The 16243-nt window shown below is 56.1% G+C and overlaps 2 long non-coding RNA genes across 2 annotated transcripts; one reads left to right on the forward strand and one right to left on the reverse strand.

Moving 5' to 3' along the window:
* Positions 1-3896: 3896 nt before the first annotated feature.
* LOC125754278 (uncharacterized) lies at positions 3897-13163 on the reverse strand. Its single transcript, XR_007408058.1, has 2 exons — positions 10829-13163; positions 3897-4343 (listed from the first exon to the last, which is right to left on the reverse strand). It is a non-coding gene; the product is annotated as an uncharacterized LOC125754278 (long non-coding RNA).
* Positions 8044-9434, forward strand: LOC125754277 (uncharacterized). The gene is made up of 2 exons (XR_007408057.1): positions 8044-8324; positions 8957-9434. It is a non-coding gene; the product is annotated as an uncharacterized LOC125754277 (long non-coding RNA).
* Positions 13164-16243: the final 3080 nt, after the last annotated feature.

Raw genomic sequence — 16243 nt, forward strand, 5'->3', positions numbered from 1 at the left:
GAGGTTCAGCCAGTGTCTGCCATTTGATGGTTCAAAGTTTGAAAACCATGGCATATTCAGTGACCACGGCATTTTCACAATCATCCCATGCCCTTAAGTGACTGTAGTGTGTGTGTGTGTCAGAGAGAGAGAGAGAGAGACTTTGCTATTATTCACTCTTGTTTCGTAGGATAACTGGTAAGTAGGACTTTTCTTCCTCACTCCTGCGTCTCCTGTCCATTCCCCGACTGGAGTTTCCCCAGGTTCATGATTTTCTTGACTACTCCCTAGACCAGACACCATCTCGGCATTGGAGACAGACTGCACTCGAGGCCGATCTGTAGCCCAGCTCTATGAAGCTTACGGTCTAGCAAGAAAGACATTAAAAATCAAAATTAAAAGCCATTAAAATCATTTTTAAAAATTCCTGAATAAGACTTGTCCAAAAAATTGAACCGAATATGGTTTATCTGATTAAAAAAAAAAAAAAATGAGTCAATTGGCCATTAGACATCCTCCCAAAACCCTTTTTTGGAATCCCTAGTTCTGCATGCTCAACACCCAGTGGGCCCTCAAAACACATTTGTTGAATGTTCAGTGGTGTTCCCTCTTCAAGTTCCTTATTTGAGCTCTTTTCCCAGAGTTAATGAGCTCTTTGGGGTCAGAGGGCCTGGCTGATTTATATCTGCCTCCTCAGGGCCTAGTGCAGCGCGCCGGCACACAGTAGGAACTCAGGAAATGTTTGTGGAATGGAACAGAACCAAGTTTATGTCTCAGTGAAGATGGCCAAATTGGCGATTGGGCGCAAATCCATTCTGGGCGTGTCCTCTCCGGGTCACTGCCCTGTGATTAGAGACGTGAGTTCTTTTAAACCTCGTAAACTTTTTTTGTGTGAAACCACAGCCTCATCCTGGCACCAGATGTACACAGCTTGTCCCTGTGAGGTCACTGCAGAGGGAGATTAACTCCGAGGGCCTGGGCAGGTTTAAATATCCCTGAGTGTGTGCGGCATGTTACGCGGCCTGGCTTCCTCTCAAGCTGCCCTGTCGCCCTTGTCTCTGCAGAAGCAGTCGCCGTGGGTGGAAGTCTTGTCCCCCCTGGAAGAAGTAATGGGGACTCTAGATGGAGATGGGTCAAATGTCTTGTCTTCCCCCCGTATCTTCTTGTTTCGGAAGATTTCTCTGGCTTGAGAGATGGAAGGCACATCAGGCCCCCGCTCACTGCTGAGCCAAAGAGGTGCTAAATTTGGGAGGATGTCGGTGGGGGGGCGAGGAGGGGGTGACTTCTCTCTCCCTTCTCTCCTCTCTTGACTCGAGATCAAATCTGGTGGAAAAAGTGTTCTATCACAACGAGAATCATAGCAGTTTTATCCCAATTCAAGGAAAAGAAAAAATAATACAATTTTATCAATTGTACATTTTTCTTCCCTACGTTTTCCTTCAGCTTTCCACGTCTTTTTTTTGGCTTTCATTTTTGACCACTGGTAAGATGAAGGCGCAGCAAGTGGGAACATGTTTCGAGGCGCCGCAGCCGTCCCTGGGGGCCTTTGCTCCCTGGACTAATTGGGAACAGCGTTGCCCGCGGCCGCGCTCAGAAGCCACCTGCTGCCTGGGGCAGGGAAGGGAGGTCGGCCTGACCCGATGCTTAACCGCATCCCGATGTTTCTCTGTTCTGATCCGCCCGCGGAAAGGGTCCTCAGGAAAAGGACCATCTCCGCTTGATGCAACATTTTCGTTGGGTGCAAAAATGGGGCAACATGCGGTTTGGCGTCTGACAGTCCTAGGCTCTAATCTCAGCTGTTCTACTCACTAGTTACGACTTTGGGCAAGTTACTTAATGTCCCTGAGCCTCAGTTTCTTCTTCTGTAAAATGGAGAGGCGACTACGCACTGGGGTTTTTGGTAGGACTAAGGTCACTCACGAAGAGCGACCGGCCGTACCCTGACTTCCTGCTCTGATTTCTATGCTAGTGGTTGGGAGGCCGCGGCCGGGGGTGTGAGTGTGCGAAGTCGGAAGCTCTGGCGCCTGTGGCCTTCGCAGCGATCCGGGCGGGGGCCCTGCGTTGTGTCACCCGTTAAAGTCTCCAGCCTTGGAGGCCCGGTGGCTCAGCGGTTAGCGCCGCCTTCGGCCCAGGCCGTGACCCCGGGTCCCGGGATCGAGTCCCGCGTCGGGCTGCCTGCACGGAGCTGGCTTCTCCCTCTGCCTGGGTCTCTGCCTCTCTCTGGGTCTCCCTGAATAAATAAATAAAATCTTAAAAGAAAACAACGTCTCCATTCTTTATCCATTTTTCAGCCACAGCTTTGCTCCTTTGCACTCAGAGAAGCAGCGACCTGCGGCTCTCCCGCTGGCATCTCGTTCAGACGCTGGTCTCGGGTCTTTCCTGCCACCGGGAAAGAGCAAGGGGCACAGGGTGGGAGCACCAGGCTCCTGGGGGGACCTGGCTGGTTGAGGGGCACCGGACACCGCCAGGCCCTTCCTCCCTTCCTGGGGCGGGGGGTGCTGCTGTCGCCGGAGGGAGCCCAGCTCTGCACGTGGGCACCCCGGGCCCCACTGCGGCGCCAGGACAGCACCGGCCACGAGCCACCTTGCTCATCCCCTGGGCCCCGGGGCTTTGGTCCCGCTGGACGTCTGGTTGGGACAGTGTCCCTGCAGGACGAGGACAGCGGCAGGGAGGGCTGGTCAGGAAGAGAGACTGAACCAGGGAGACCTCACCTCAAAGAGGGACAGCGAGACAGAGGCACGCACAGAGGGAAGGGGGGGACAGAAATACGGAAAAGGCACAGAGGGCCGGCGGGGTGGGAAGAGGGATCCGCAGCAGGAGCGCGCTGCAGACAGCGGGACAGTGGGACAGCCAGGGGGTGCGGGGGCTGCAGGGCCAGGCCAGGCTGGGCGGGGCAGGCAGTGGCAGTTCTGCGGGGACGTGCGGGGACGTACGGGGACGTGCGGGGATGTGCGGGCAGCCAGTGGCCCTCATCACCAGAAGTCCTGCTCCCAGGCCACGTGCGGGCCTGGCGGGGGACGGGGAGGACCCGGGGGCCGGGCGGCTCAGGGGCTGGGGGCGTGTGTCCACCTGCAGCCGCCGGGATGTCACCCCAGCGGGCGCCCAGGTGGGGTCCTCACCCAGGGTAGCGCACGCTGGCCGGGCCGGGGCCGCCGGCACCCCAGGGACAGAGGGGACAGAGAGGCCAGAGCAAGGGCCACCCCGGGCCACCCACATTTCCCGCCACAGTCAGCTGGGAACCCGGCGGTTTCAGCGGGGGACCCCCAAGGTCCCCCTGAGTCAGGGGCTCTGGGCGGGGCCCCCAAACAGCCAGGCCACTAGGTCACTGAGGGCCCCAGTCCCAGAGGGGAGCCCTGAGCCCCGCTGCCGTCCCTGTCCTCCCTGCAGGGCCTCCCCCCGGGGCTCGGCCGGGCACCCCCTCCCTCTGCTGGAGCCCAACGCTGCCCCCTGGACCCTGGGAGGTAGCAATTGGGATTTAAACCAAACCACCGGGCAAACCCAAGCCACTTGGGGATTAGGACAGGGAGGCGGGCAGGCTCGCAGGATGGGGTGGCCGGCGCCCGCCCTCCGGGCCTTGAAAAAGCTGAAATGACAGAGAAGGTCTTGCCTGTCATCCCCAGCATGTTAGACAGGCCTAGCACCCCACAGAAAGGTCCAGCTTGAGGCTTCCCTTCGCAATCAGACCTCCCAGGCTTCCGCTGGGTGCGTGCGGGCCACCCAGCCCAGCACGCAGGCCAAAGGCACAAGCATGGGGCTCCAGGGGGGCCCAGGGGGGGCCCTGGGGGACAAAGGGTATCATTGGACCTTGAAGCTGCTCATCGCTGACCTATGGGAAAGCTACTTCTCTGAGGTGTGTGTCTTAGATCAGCCCTTTGCTGAAATCTTACTAATACTGGTACAGAAAGTGCATGGGCCTCTGTTTTTTAAGATTTGTTTATTTATCTGAGACAGAGAGAGAGGTCTGTGGGGAACAGGGCAGGGAGAGGGAGAGGGTCCTCAAGCAGACTCCATGCTGAGCATGGAGCTCAATGTGGGGCTCGATCCCAGGCCCCTGAGATCGGGGCCTGAGCCCAAATCCGGTCAGCTGCTTAATGGACCGAGCCACCCAGGTGCCCTGCATTGGCCGCCAGAGCCTCTAAAGCATAGGGAGGTCACACATTCCTGTCCTGCTGTTCAACCGCTCCGCCGTCACCTCGCAGGCAGATCTTACTCCTCCGTCACTCACGGACTCATTCATCGTCCCAGCCATTCAAGTAAGACTCTTGAATGTTGAGGCCAGGGCCCGGTGGTGGAAGTTGCTGTTCAGGACCCAGAGGTAGGTAAGCGTGTACTCTACCCTCCGCCTCCGAGAGTTCACAACCCATCTGAGAAGAGTAGGTGGGTGGTTAGAGGACCAAGAGATTCCAGAGAAGGAGCTCTCGTTTGCTTCTGCTTATATCTTGCCTCCTCTGAAGGGATGCAGTGAACTCCGCGGGGGTACTGACTGCCACAGCACAGCCTTGAGGGAATAAAGGTAGGATCTAGAGGCTGATGTGCAGCAGAGCAATGCACAACCTGTGCAACTGTTCATGAAAGCCCTGCTGCTGATCCAGGCAAGGTATTTACCATGTGCTGCTCGGAGGAGCAGAAACAAAGGGGTGGGAGGCTGTGAGGAAGGAAGTGAGGGACACATGTTCAAGGAGGTCAGGTCCAAATGAGTCTTGCCAGCCTGTAATCAGGAAACCAGCCCAAGAGTCAGGAGCTGGGAATAGGGAATAGGTCAGGGCAAAGAACGGCACATTGCGTGGGCAACAGGCAATGGTTTGGCCGGAGTATTGAGGGCTGCTTCTTATGGGGTTTGACTTTCTGGTTCGGGGACAGGTGCATGAGGAATAAGAAGAAATGGTTTGTTTTGGGGATGGTGTCTTTTTTTTTTTTTTTTTTTTTTTCTTTTTCTTTCTTACCTACAGATCTGCATGGCAACAAGGGCAAGACCCAGAGCTAATAGTGGAAGTCAGAGGGGTCGGGCTGCAGCCGAACAAAGAGGAGACGCCAGCACAGCCGGAGAGCACTCGTAATAGAAGGGGCTGCCCAGGGGATGGTGGGCTCGGTCACTTAAGCTGCTCGGACCCAGAGGGGCTGGGGCTCCAGGCAGGACTGGCAGGGTGGGGGTGGGGGTGGGGGTGCCTCCTGGGGCTCTGAGGGGCCCTAACTGCGAGGTACTGCAGTGTTGAGTGCTGTGTCTACCACTGAGCACCAGGACGCTCGGAGGCTGCTTCACAGCTTGTGGAAAGGGCCTGACTCAGTCGGTGCCTGCAGCGTGTGTGTGGATTCTTCTGGTTCTTTGATTTACTTAAGCAAAGATTTTCTTCCGCCCTTTCTCAGATCTCCAGCCTAATGAAGCACGAAATGAGCCAGGGTCCGGCGTGGAGCCGGGAGGAGGAGCGTCATCTCTGGCTGGCCCCCGGCCCAGAGCATCAGGCTGGAAATCTTTCCCGCGTCCCATGGTGGGAGGCGGAGAGGAGGACAAGACAGAAAATATTATCTAAACCAAGTGTCCGGCCACGTCCCCGTCGGAGCCATAAGGCCGCACGATGCGTCCGCGTGGGTTGGAAGCAGGCAGCCCCTCCTCTAGGTGGACACAGCCCCCACGCTCGCGCCGTCCTATGCCCTGGCCCCTGCCCTGCCCCCTCCGAGTGCATCGCCCGTGTGCTGCGGGCTCAGCACGACACGGAGGAAACTGGATCAATTAATGAGACTGAGCGGGAGGCTCCAGAGACAGCTCTGGATCAGAATCCACCGTGTGGAAGACAACACCACACTAAGCCAGTGTCTGATATGAAGACTGAGGTCTTGGCCCTTCTGGGCCTTTCTCAGAGCCACGGAGCACAGGGAAGGCTGAGGACAGAGAGAGAGAGAGAGAGAGACCTTCCAGGAACAAATCCCCAGATGACTTCCTCCCTCACTAGCTCATTAAATGCGCTTACTCCTCGACTTGCACTTAAATACTTACGCATTAAATAGTGTTTGATTTATGCATATGTTTAATACACACCTTTACTGTCTGTCCATAATTCCATTCTTTGTCTTGAATTCTAAGCTCCTAGAAAAGTGCCGACTCCTACATGATTAATATTGCTCGGTAAAACGCGTGGCACATTGCCACCCGGTGCTTTTAGACAATTGTAATGATGATAAAGTTTAAATTTCCCACCCTGGGCATCCCAGACCTTCCATCCTCTGACCAGCCCAGCCCCTCAGCCCACTCCCTTCCCCACCGCCCAGTATTCAGCTTCATCATCCTGTGCGACAACCGAAATGTCCTACATTGCTTGGGCACCGCAAGGCCTTTCTTTCATCTGTACACCCCGCCCCTCTCCTCCTATCCCTGTGTGTCCATCTAACCTTTTTTTTTAATTTTTTTTATTTATTTATGATAGTCACACACACAGAGAGAGAGAGAGAGAGAGGCAGAGACACAGGCAGAGGGAGAAGCAGGCTCCATGCACCGGGAGCCCGACGTGGGATTCGATCCCGGGTCTCCAGGATCGCGCCCTGGGCCAAAGGCAGGCACCAAACCGCTGCGCCACCCAGGGATCCCCATCTAACCTTTTTTGAAGGTGAACTGTAACACTCTTCCCCATGAAGCCTGTCCTGATTCCTCGTGCAGGAGTGAGCCGGCGTTTTTCTCTCCCATGCAAATCCATATCATTACTAGATTAGCCAATGGCTGCTTCCCCTGCTAATCTGGGGTTCCCTGAGTGCAGAGGCTGTGTCGTACCCAACTCCCTCCCCACGGTGTTCGCTACAGGGCTGAGCACCTGGTATTTTAGCTCTGCAACCTGGACAAGCCCTGTCCCCGCTCTGAGTCCCAGTTTGCCCAACAGTACACGAGGGGTTGGATGAGGTGATCTCTAGGAGCGTGGTGGCTCTGAGGACTATGATCCATAGCCCACTGAGGGCTCACTGATGGGCTAGAAGACCCAGGAGGAGGACGTGCCCCACCAGAAGAAGGAGGGCTTTGGGGACTTCTGTTAATTGACCCCTAAAAATTCTTGGTTTGCCAAGAAGTTGGAAATTCGAACCAGTTACTCTTAGGTACCAGATTCCTCTCTTCCTTGAATGGCAATGGCAATAGGTGACTCAGAGAATAGTTGCCACAGAGATGCTGTCTCTGTTCTTTGAAGGTGGTGCTGAGGGCTTCTCCAGTAGTTCCCCTTCCTCCCCTCAACAAGCAAAGGCCAGGTCCCTGATACCCCCCAATCCCCCCACCCCCGGTGCGGCCAGGGACACCCTACTCCTGAAATCCAGACCCCCTTCCACCGTGGCAAGGGTTGGGCTGTACACGTGGTGTCCAGGCCCCTCATTAGAAGAGCTGCCTGCTGCAGCCCTGGAGTCCATAGGCCAATACTTATTTTTGGCAATAATCATCAAGTATTTTGTAAGAGCCTTGGGCATACAAGCAAATCTTTTAAAAATAGGCCTATATTGTCTCCCCAGATTCCTGGTGACTCAGGACACCGTACAGTAGCTGTGATTCACAGTGTAGGCACCGAAGGCCTGTGGGTGAGTCTTGGCAGCTACTCTGCTCTCCCTCCTGGAAGCCAAAGAGTCACAGCCAAGGAGAGGAGGTACGCACACACCCCACACCCCCATTCTTCCAGAATGCCTGCGCTTCTCTGCCTTACAGTTGTGGCCAACCATCAAGAGCTTTGGGCAAGACAGCTCCAGAGCTGGGGTGGGGTGGGGAGGGAGGCACACTGGGACTCTGGCAGCTGTGTGTAGGGGCAGAGGCCCACCCAAGTTCTGGGGGAAAGAGGAGAAGGGGTCCACGAGGGGGAGGGTGCGAGGAGGGGATGGGAAGCTCTCAGCTGATAGAGGCCCAGCCAAGAGTCTTGGGCTTCCAGCCCAGCCGGGCTGCTGAATCACGGAGGCCCCTTAATCTCCTGCGGAGTGCAGGCCCAGCTCCTAGAAGCCCAAGGGGTTTAGTGGTATTTGTGCAGCTATAGACACGGGGCCTGTGGGCTGGCACAAAGCCCTGCCAGGCTGTGGTTGGCGGGGGAGGGGGGGGGCGGGCGGAGCTGGGCAGGGTAGGAGACAACAGTGAAAGGCGAGCCGGGCCCTCTGGAGAGACTGGGGTGGGCCTGGGCCAGCCTCTGACGGGAGGGTTAGCAGAAGGGATCGCCAGCAACAGAACGCGGGGGTGGGGGTGCAGGGGGAGCCAGGCACCCATGACGTCGCCCAGACAGCTCACCCAGCTCTAAGAAGACACGGGTCATGCACTTTTCCGTTTTCATAGCTGAGACAAAGACTTCAACTTTCTCAAAACGTACCAGATGTGCTGAGAGCTTTCGGGAGGCTAATTAGTAAGTACATTCACGGAAACTCAGGACCCCCTTAGAGCCCGCGCCCTGTCGTCCTGGCCGGACGCCCCCACCCCCTGCCCTCAGGGCCCCAGGCCTCCCTTAACTCACTCCTCATCTCGGGGCGCCCGTGGGAGGCGGGAGTAGGGCAGCCCCTCTAGCTGCCCCCCAGATGCCCAGGGAGCCAGCAGGGCTGGAGCAGCAGCTTATGCTGCCCGAGGCGCCGCACAGACGTGACCCTTGGCACAAAGTGTGTGGGTGGAGACAACGTCATTCGAGATATTGTCGGGAGGGTGTCTCCGTCCTATACTGCCTGTTGCTCTGGGGCTCCCTGTGCATTTGGGGGGGGGGCCTCATCTCTGCCATTCCTGAGCTGTCACTGTCATGTTAGACTTTTGGGAGTCCCCCAAATGATGACAGGCTTGAGGGTCAGGCACTGAGTAGATAGGGATTTCTCAAGGCCTGGGGGCCCCAACTTTGGAACGTTGTTAATGAGCGGTCCCCACAAGGTGGGACAGGAGGAGGAGCCCCCCCTGGTTTCCACGGCCGGTGAGGGGAGGGGGCCAGAGAGGCCAGGTCGCAGCCTGGGCAGACGTGACCGCTCAGCTGACGAAGACACTTGGTCTTCTTTCCAGAGTCTGCAGGGACCCCCTCCACGGTCCCCACCACCACGGGGTTGCCTGTGGCCGTGTCCCAGGAGCGGCTCCCAGAGGCGGCGAGGCTGAGAGTGTGGCTGGGGAGGTGGCAGTGCGGCTGCGGTCGGCCTGCGAGGCTCACGGGGCAGAGAGGACCCTGGAGGGGCCGAGTAGGCACGGAGGCCCCCAGCCGCGGCCGACTGCAGCACACACCAGCGGGGCGTGCGTCCGTCTGTCCATCCGTCTGGCCCTGCAGCCCCGTGCAAACCCTGGGAGCAGCCTCCCTCAGCCACGTCGTCGTACAATCGAGTTGCCTGGGATGCGGGAACCCAGGCCCCACCCCCAAAGGTTCTAAGCTAATTGGTCCGGGCGAAACTGTGGCCCTGGCATCTTTTTTAAAAAGCATCCTGGAAAAATAAAAAATAAAAAAAATAAAAAAATAAAAAGCATCCTGGGCTTGTGAACCAGGGAAGTAAACCACTTCCTTCGGGGTTGGAACTACCCTCCACACGGGTGCCCGACGCGGTGAGCCCAGTGAGCGCGCAGGACGCGGAGCCCAGGGAGGGGTGTGCAAGTGCAGGGTGGGCGCCTCCTCCTCCTCCGATGGCCCCGGGTGCCGTTGCCCCCCACCTTGCTCTGCTCCCCCTCCGGCCCCGCGGGCTCCGTCCCTGACCTGACTCGAAGACGTAACTCAGCCCACTTGTCCCTTGTGGACAAAAGTGTCATGGGGCCAGGGGACCTGTCCTGGGAAGACACGGGCAGAAAACCGAAGAATGAACAGACCAAATCCTGACCTTAAGTGCTTTGCTGGTTTTCGGAACAAGAATGACCCGACACGACTACCGGCTGCAAGACACAGCTTAGTCATTTCCACCAGCCACCCCCGTCCCCGACGCCAGGCCAGAGCAGGCAACTCACTGGGGGGGACTGGATCCAGGGCCCTGGAGAGAGGGACTCAAGTCCTACAAACCAGCGTGTGTTCCTGTTGTGTGACACCGAGACAGAGTGTGGGCGGGACTCAGGGGCCCCTCTTGGGCGCTCATCCTTGGCCTCACCCAGAAATCAGTCTCCGCAGCAGAGAATCAGAAGTCAGCACCAAGCAGGCAGATTTTTTAGGGGCATGTGGAACCGATTAGTCTGCGAATGTGAGCTCAGGGCTCCAGGGACCGGCCCAGTGCGGGGCTCCACGCTAGGCCAGATGCGTCCCTTGTGAATGTAAGTGGCCTTTGTTCCCTCTGCCCAGCCTCCCCCGCTCCTGGCCTCAGCGCGGATCCGGGGCCTCCAGAAGGCAACCCCACCTGGCCTCGCCCGTGGAATCAGCGCCTTGAGCCCGCCACAGCTGCGACAGGCGTCATTGCGTGTTGTAGCCCAAAGTCCTAAGGTGGGGGGGGGGGAACAAAAGCCCTGGGCACGGGGGCATGGCTGGGTTTTGCGGCGCTGTGTTGGCCTGGTCCTGGCATCGCCTCCTTCTGAGCCGCGACAGCAGTGGGAGCTTCAATAGGGTCCCGAGAGGAGGCCGGGGGGCCTGGGCTGCTGACCACGTGGCAACAACCCCAGCCCACCGCCCAGAGCCCCGGGGGCCGCCTCCCCTCCCCTTACAAACCCCCAGATCCTGAACCCACTTCCTTCAGAAACTGAGGTCCTAGGGAATCCCTGGGTGGCTCAGCGGTTTAGTGCCTGCCTTCGGCTTGGGGCATGACCCTGGAGTCCCCGGGATCGAGTCCCACATCGGGCTCCCTGCAAGGAGCCTGCTTCACCCTCTGCCTGTGTCTCTGCCTCTCTCTCTCTCTCTCTCTCTCTCTCTCTCTCTCTCTCTCTGTCTTTCATGAATAAATAAATAAAACCTTAAAAAAAAAAAAAAAAAACAAGAACCTGAGGTCCGACTTCCTTCCGACCTGATGGCTTCAGCAGATCCGGGGGCCCAGGGCACCTGCCTCTTCTCGGGGCTCCGGGACGCCGGGGCCGGTGAGCACGTGCACAGCCACTGGCGTCTCTAACGAACTAGGCCACTTCAGCTCAAGTTCTTTCTCTCCCCCCTCTTGGTTTCTGCTGAGAGAAGCAGCATCAATGACCCATAAAACTCGAGAGCTTCTCCCCCTACCCGTTCGCTGGGGTCTATTAATCTCCTGCGATAGCCAGCAGCTAGCCCATCTGCGAGACACCTGGTCTTGATTTAATTAACGTGTAAAGCAAAAGAACATCAGGCAGGTAAAAATGTGTAATTAGCAATAGGCTCCCGAGCTTTTCTTTGCTGGTTCGCCCTCTTCCCCTTTCCAGGCAGTGGGAGGGGATGGGAAGGAGCCAAATGCAAATACGGTTTAATTCCATCTTGAGTAATTACTCCAGAAAGCCCTCTAAAAAAATTGCTGGATGTTTAACTCAGCAATTTGAACTTGCATTTGGGAACATCATCACACTGTAAATGCTTTGATCTTTTTTACGCTTCTGTACATAAGGAAAACCAAGTACGCCTAATTCCTCTGCCGTGTTGTCATAAGCATTAGAAACCCTTGGCACGTGGCCACGGGCAGGAGGCTGGAGAGGGGCTGGCTTCGCTGGGGGAGGAGACAGCTGGATGCCTTGGAGAGGACGTGGAAGAGGAGCCGAGGGGCTGGAGTTCCACTCCTCCCACTCAGTGGCTCACAACACGACCCTGGGCAGGACACGCCCCCTCCTGACCTCTATTTCCTGGTGTTAAAATGAGGACAGTAGGGCCAGATGGTTTCTAAATATCAAAGCCTTCCCTCCCCCACACCCCCAAGCTCCGCCATTCTTTGCTTCTAGGAAGCACATTCCTTTCTCACCCCACAAACCCAGAGGTGAGGCAGGTGAGCCAGGGCAGAGGTAACCAAGTACAGAGAGACTTGCTCTGCAGGCTTGCTTATCAAAATGTTTAAGGAAAAGTTGGCCAGTTGTCGTCCCTTTGAACAGTGGTGCGCCTTGGATGCGGTGTAGAGCCTGTAGCCGCAGAGGAGAAAAAAATTGGTATCTGGGGGGGTTTGTGGGGCACCTGTGACCTCAGACTTAATCAGCATCACATGCTCAACCTATAACACTGAAAAACCACACGGGGTTTAGGCAATCGCCCAAATTACACCAATGCCATTGGTTTCATGCTCTCGCATGCTCTATGGGGGAAGAAAAGCAAGGGAAAGCAGGAAGGAAAGCAGCCTGGCGCCCCTTCTCGTTCCCGTGGCCGTGGCTGAAATCTATTCATTCATTTCTTCAGTCAGGCATTCATTCAACACATGCTAAGCATCTATAATGCGTGGGCCCTCTGGGGGTCCACCGGGCTACAGGGTCTCAGTTAAGTCATCTCCCTAGTGTTGGGTTCTCCTACCATTCTGGAGCCTTCCTCTTGAATGTACCTCTGATGATCGCTCTGATCTGAAACAGGATCAACCATCCCCTTGGTCCTGGGTCCCCCGCGGCCCCATGGCTCTTCCGGACCACATGAGCTGGGCTGACCCCACGGCTCCGGTTAGAGGCAGAGTCCAGGAGGGCCCTTCCATCTGCTCGGGTGACCGCTGCAGCCCAGCTCCCCAGCCGGCCTTGCCATGACTGTTTGGTTTTGGTTTCCACTCGGAGGGAGGCCCCCACACCTGTCCCTACCTGCTGCCGTCCTAACCCTTCCTCGGCTGAAGACCTGAAGGGGAGCTGGGTGTGCAGCGAGGTCGGAGACGGAGGGGTGCTGGCGCGAGCGGTCGGGGGGCCCGCAGCCTGTAGCCGTGCCCGGGACGTCCGGCTCCTCGGTGCGGCACAGCAGGTGGCTTTCTCTTTGTAACGAGCGTTTCCTGCGAACGGCCTTGCAGAACCTTCTGGGCTCCTGCCCGTCGGCTCTGCCGCGGGTGCAGCGATGCCAGCCTGGCGCCCTCCTCGTTCCCGTGGCCGTGGAGCCGCCCGCTGCCCCCTGGAGCCGCAGGTTACGGCTGATGCCAAGCACCTGCCCCAGGGCCCGGGGGCATGAGGGGGCAGAGCCAGCTCCCCCACTACACAGGAGAGGCGGGGCTGCCCGGGCAGCGACTCGGCCCCGAACGTGCTCGGGGAAATGGTGGGGTCCAGCCCTTCCTGGGGGGTCACTCAGGTCACTCTGTGGCAGAGTGCTGTGTCCCCCTCTGCCCACCTGGCCCCTCCTCGGCCGACGGCTCGGTTGGCCCGGTAAGGCGGCGGCTAGCCCGGTGTCCTCCGCGGCTCACGTGGCCGTGTCCCCGAGCTCAGGCCGGCCGTGACAGTGGGGACGGCAAGGGCGACCCCTGCCCCGCGAGGCGGAAGGAGGCTCGGGCCGGGGCGCCTTCCCCTGCCAGCTGCACGGGGGGCGCGGGGGCCAGGTGGGACGGCGGCGGGGCGACCGGCAGGAGGGGGCGCGAACGGGGCCTGAGCCCCGGTGACTCGAGCGGGACCGGCTTATCAGCTCAGGGCTCTTTTGAGAAACACGCTTCTATTTTGTTTAAACAAACGGCAGGGACCTGGGTGTCCTCCCAACTCGGGCCAGTGTCCTGAACGCCTGACGGCCCTTCTGCGTCTGGCCTCCCGCCGGCTGACTTCAGCCCCTGGCGCCACCTCCCAGCGCCTTGGGTCGTCCTCCCAGGGAGCCCCAGATCCTTTCTCTGGCGCTGCAAGCGGTGAGGAAAGGGTGGTGGCGGTGGAGCCGGCCTTTCCAGATTGTTTGCTGGTTCCCTCACCACTTGTGTTTCCGACACCCAGGGCTTGGTGCCTCCCGAGCCCTTATCTCATCCGCTTGTCTTGAGTTGGGTCCTCCCCGATCCCCCTGCAACCGGACGTGAGCTCCCCAAGGGCAGGCACTGTACCTGTCCCCTCTTGAAAAGCCTCCGGTAACTCGTCCATAGTAGGTCCCTAATCAAGGTGTGTAGGTTCACATCTTGGGATTCCCAGGGGACCACAGCGAGTCCTGGACATCACAGAGTGAAGTCGGCTTGTTACTGGCTTTTACCAATTGTTGAAACCTTCCCAGCTGGAAAAGGCAATTGGATCAATAAATTAATTCACCAGATGCTTCTCGATTGGGGTTTTTCCAAGAAGTTTTCCTCCTTGAAAAAAAAAAAAAAAAAAGGAAAGGAGAGGGTTATGGCATCAGCCCTACCTAATCCCCCCGCACTTCAGCCTCCTGCGGCAAGCCATGCCCACCCACCATTGACCTGTAAGTGTTAAGCAACAAGCCCAGAGCGAGCTAAACCTTAATCACTGAGCTGAGAAGATAGAATTGGTCTGCACCGTACTTTCTGTGACACCCAAAAAGAACTTCTCCCCATGGACTTGAGTGGGGCAGTTGACCGGGAAATACAGTAGAAGACCTTAATTTAAAAGCTTTTAAACGATGATCTACTGCAGTAGCTCAGCCTTATTTCATTATATTCCTTCTCACCCCGATGGCAGGTGGTAAAAAATGGCCACAAGACTTTGCAGTTCCTCTCGTTTCTGGCGGAGCCCATTTCTCTGCTCCTTTTCTTTTCTTGTGATAAGATACACAAAACATAAAATTCACTATTTTAGCCATTTTGAAATGCACAGCGCTGTGGCGTGACATAAACTTACATTGTACGACGATTACCACCATCCATCTCCAGAACTTTCTCATCTTCCCCAACAGAAACACTATACTCATTAAATACTAACTCCTCCCCTAGCCCCCTGACAACCACCACTCTACTTTCCGGCTCCGAGCATTTGATTCCTCCAAGTACTGCGTGTAAGTGGAATCATGCAGTGTATGTCAGGCTGCGCCTGGCTTATTTCATCGAGCAGAATGTCTTCAAGTTTCAACCAAGTTGTAGCATGTGGTCAGAAATTCTTTCCTTTTGAAGGCTGGATGATGTCCAAGTGTGCACATGTATTTATTTATACCACATCTTGTTTATTCATTCATACCTGGGTCATCCACTAGACGCCTGGGCTACTTTCATCTGTTGGCTATTGTGAGTAATGTTGCCATGAACATAGACATACAAATATCTATTTGGGCCCCTGCGCTCAATTCTTTTGAGTATATACCCACAACTGGAATTGCTGGATCATAGAGTAATTTTATATTTAATTTTTTGAACACTCACCACACTATTTTCCACAGTGGCTGCCCCATTCTACATTCCCACCAGCTATGCACCAAAGTTCTGATTTTTCCACATCCTTTGCAGCACTTCTTTTTCTGTGTTTTTTGGATAATAGCTACCCTAATGGGTATGAAGTGGTTTCTTACTGTGGCTTGATTTGCATTTTTATAATGACGGGTGCATATCTTTTCATGTGTTCACTAGCTGTTTGTATATTTTCTTTGGAGAAATGTCTGGTGCGGTTCCCCGTTCTTTGAATCTGGGCTGACCATTAGTGTGACACAATTTGTCCAGAACTTTCTAAGTTTTTGTACCAAAAGTCCTGTATCCTGGGAAACCCCTCAGTCTCAGGCAAACTGGGACAGTTGGTCACTCTGGTTGGCCTTGTGTCTTGCTTTGATCAACAGAATACTTTGGAAATGACAATGTACAGATTTGAAGCATAGGCCTCAAGGGGTTTTGCAGCTTCCTCTCTTGCTGCTCTTGGAAATCTGCTGCCACATAAACAAATCCACGGTAGCCTCTTGGCTGATGAGAGGCGTGGGGCCCGGTTGCTCCATAACTCTTACTAACAGGTTGTTAGCTGCCAGACATGTGAGTGAGGCCATCCTCAATCATTCAAATGCCAGCCGACTCACCAGCTGACCACAGATGCCCGAGAACCTAGCAGAGCTCGGCCAAGCTGGCCCAGACAAGAACTGTCCAGCCAGCCCACAGAACTATGACCTAAATAAATGGTTGTTGTTTCAAGCCACTTTGGGGGATGATTTGTTACTTAGTGAAAACTACTCATACAGCTCCATGCTGTAAAATATGCCCTATTCATTGTTCCCATAGGATCTTTGCTGTAGGCAGGACACTTCTGGGCCCCCACACCCCTCGCCTTAGCGAGAAGAGCTTTACCTACTTTTATTGTAGCCCAGCCGCTAAAGCAGCCAAGAGGCCATTCATCATCTCTGTCAAAAGCAGACAAAAGCTTTCCCCTCTTCCCATCCCTTTGTCTGCCCTGCATCATCCACTTTTCCCTGCACAAAGACAGATGTGCTCATTAGCTTTAGGGACTGCAGCAGCTGTAAGGGCCTTCCCTGGGCACCAGAGCCAGTCACTTTTCCTTAGTTTCTAACCTCCTCTTACCCATCTTGTTCTTCTTGATCGCCGTGTGTCTGGAAGAATTCTGACCTGCCTTTAATGCTCGTTCTCCGGTTGGCTGAAGCTTCTG

This window comes from Canis lupus, chromosome 33 (genome assembly GCF_003254725.2).
Source record: "Canis lupus dingo isolate Sandy chromosome 33, ASM325472v2, whole genome shotgun sequence".
Taxonomy (NCBI): Eukaryota; Metazoa; Chordata; class Mammalia; order Carnivora; family Canidae; genus Canis; species Canis lupus.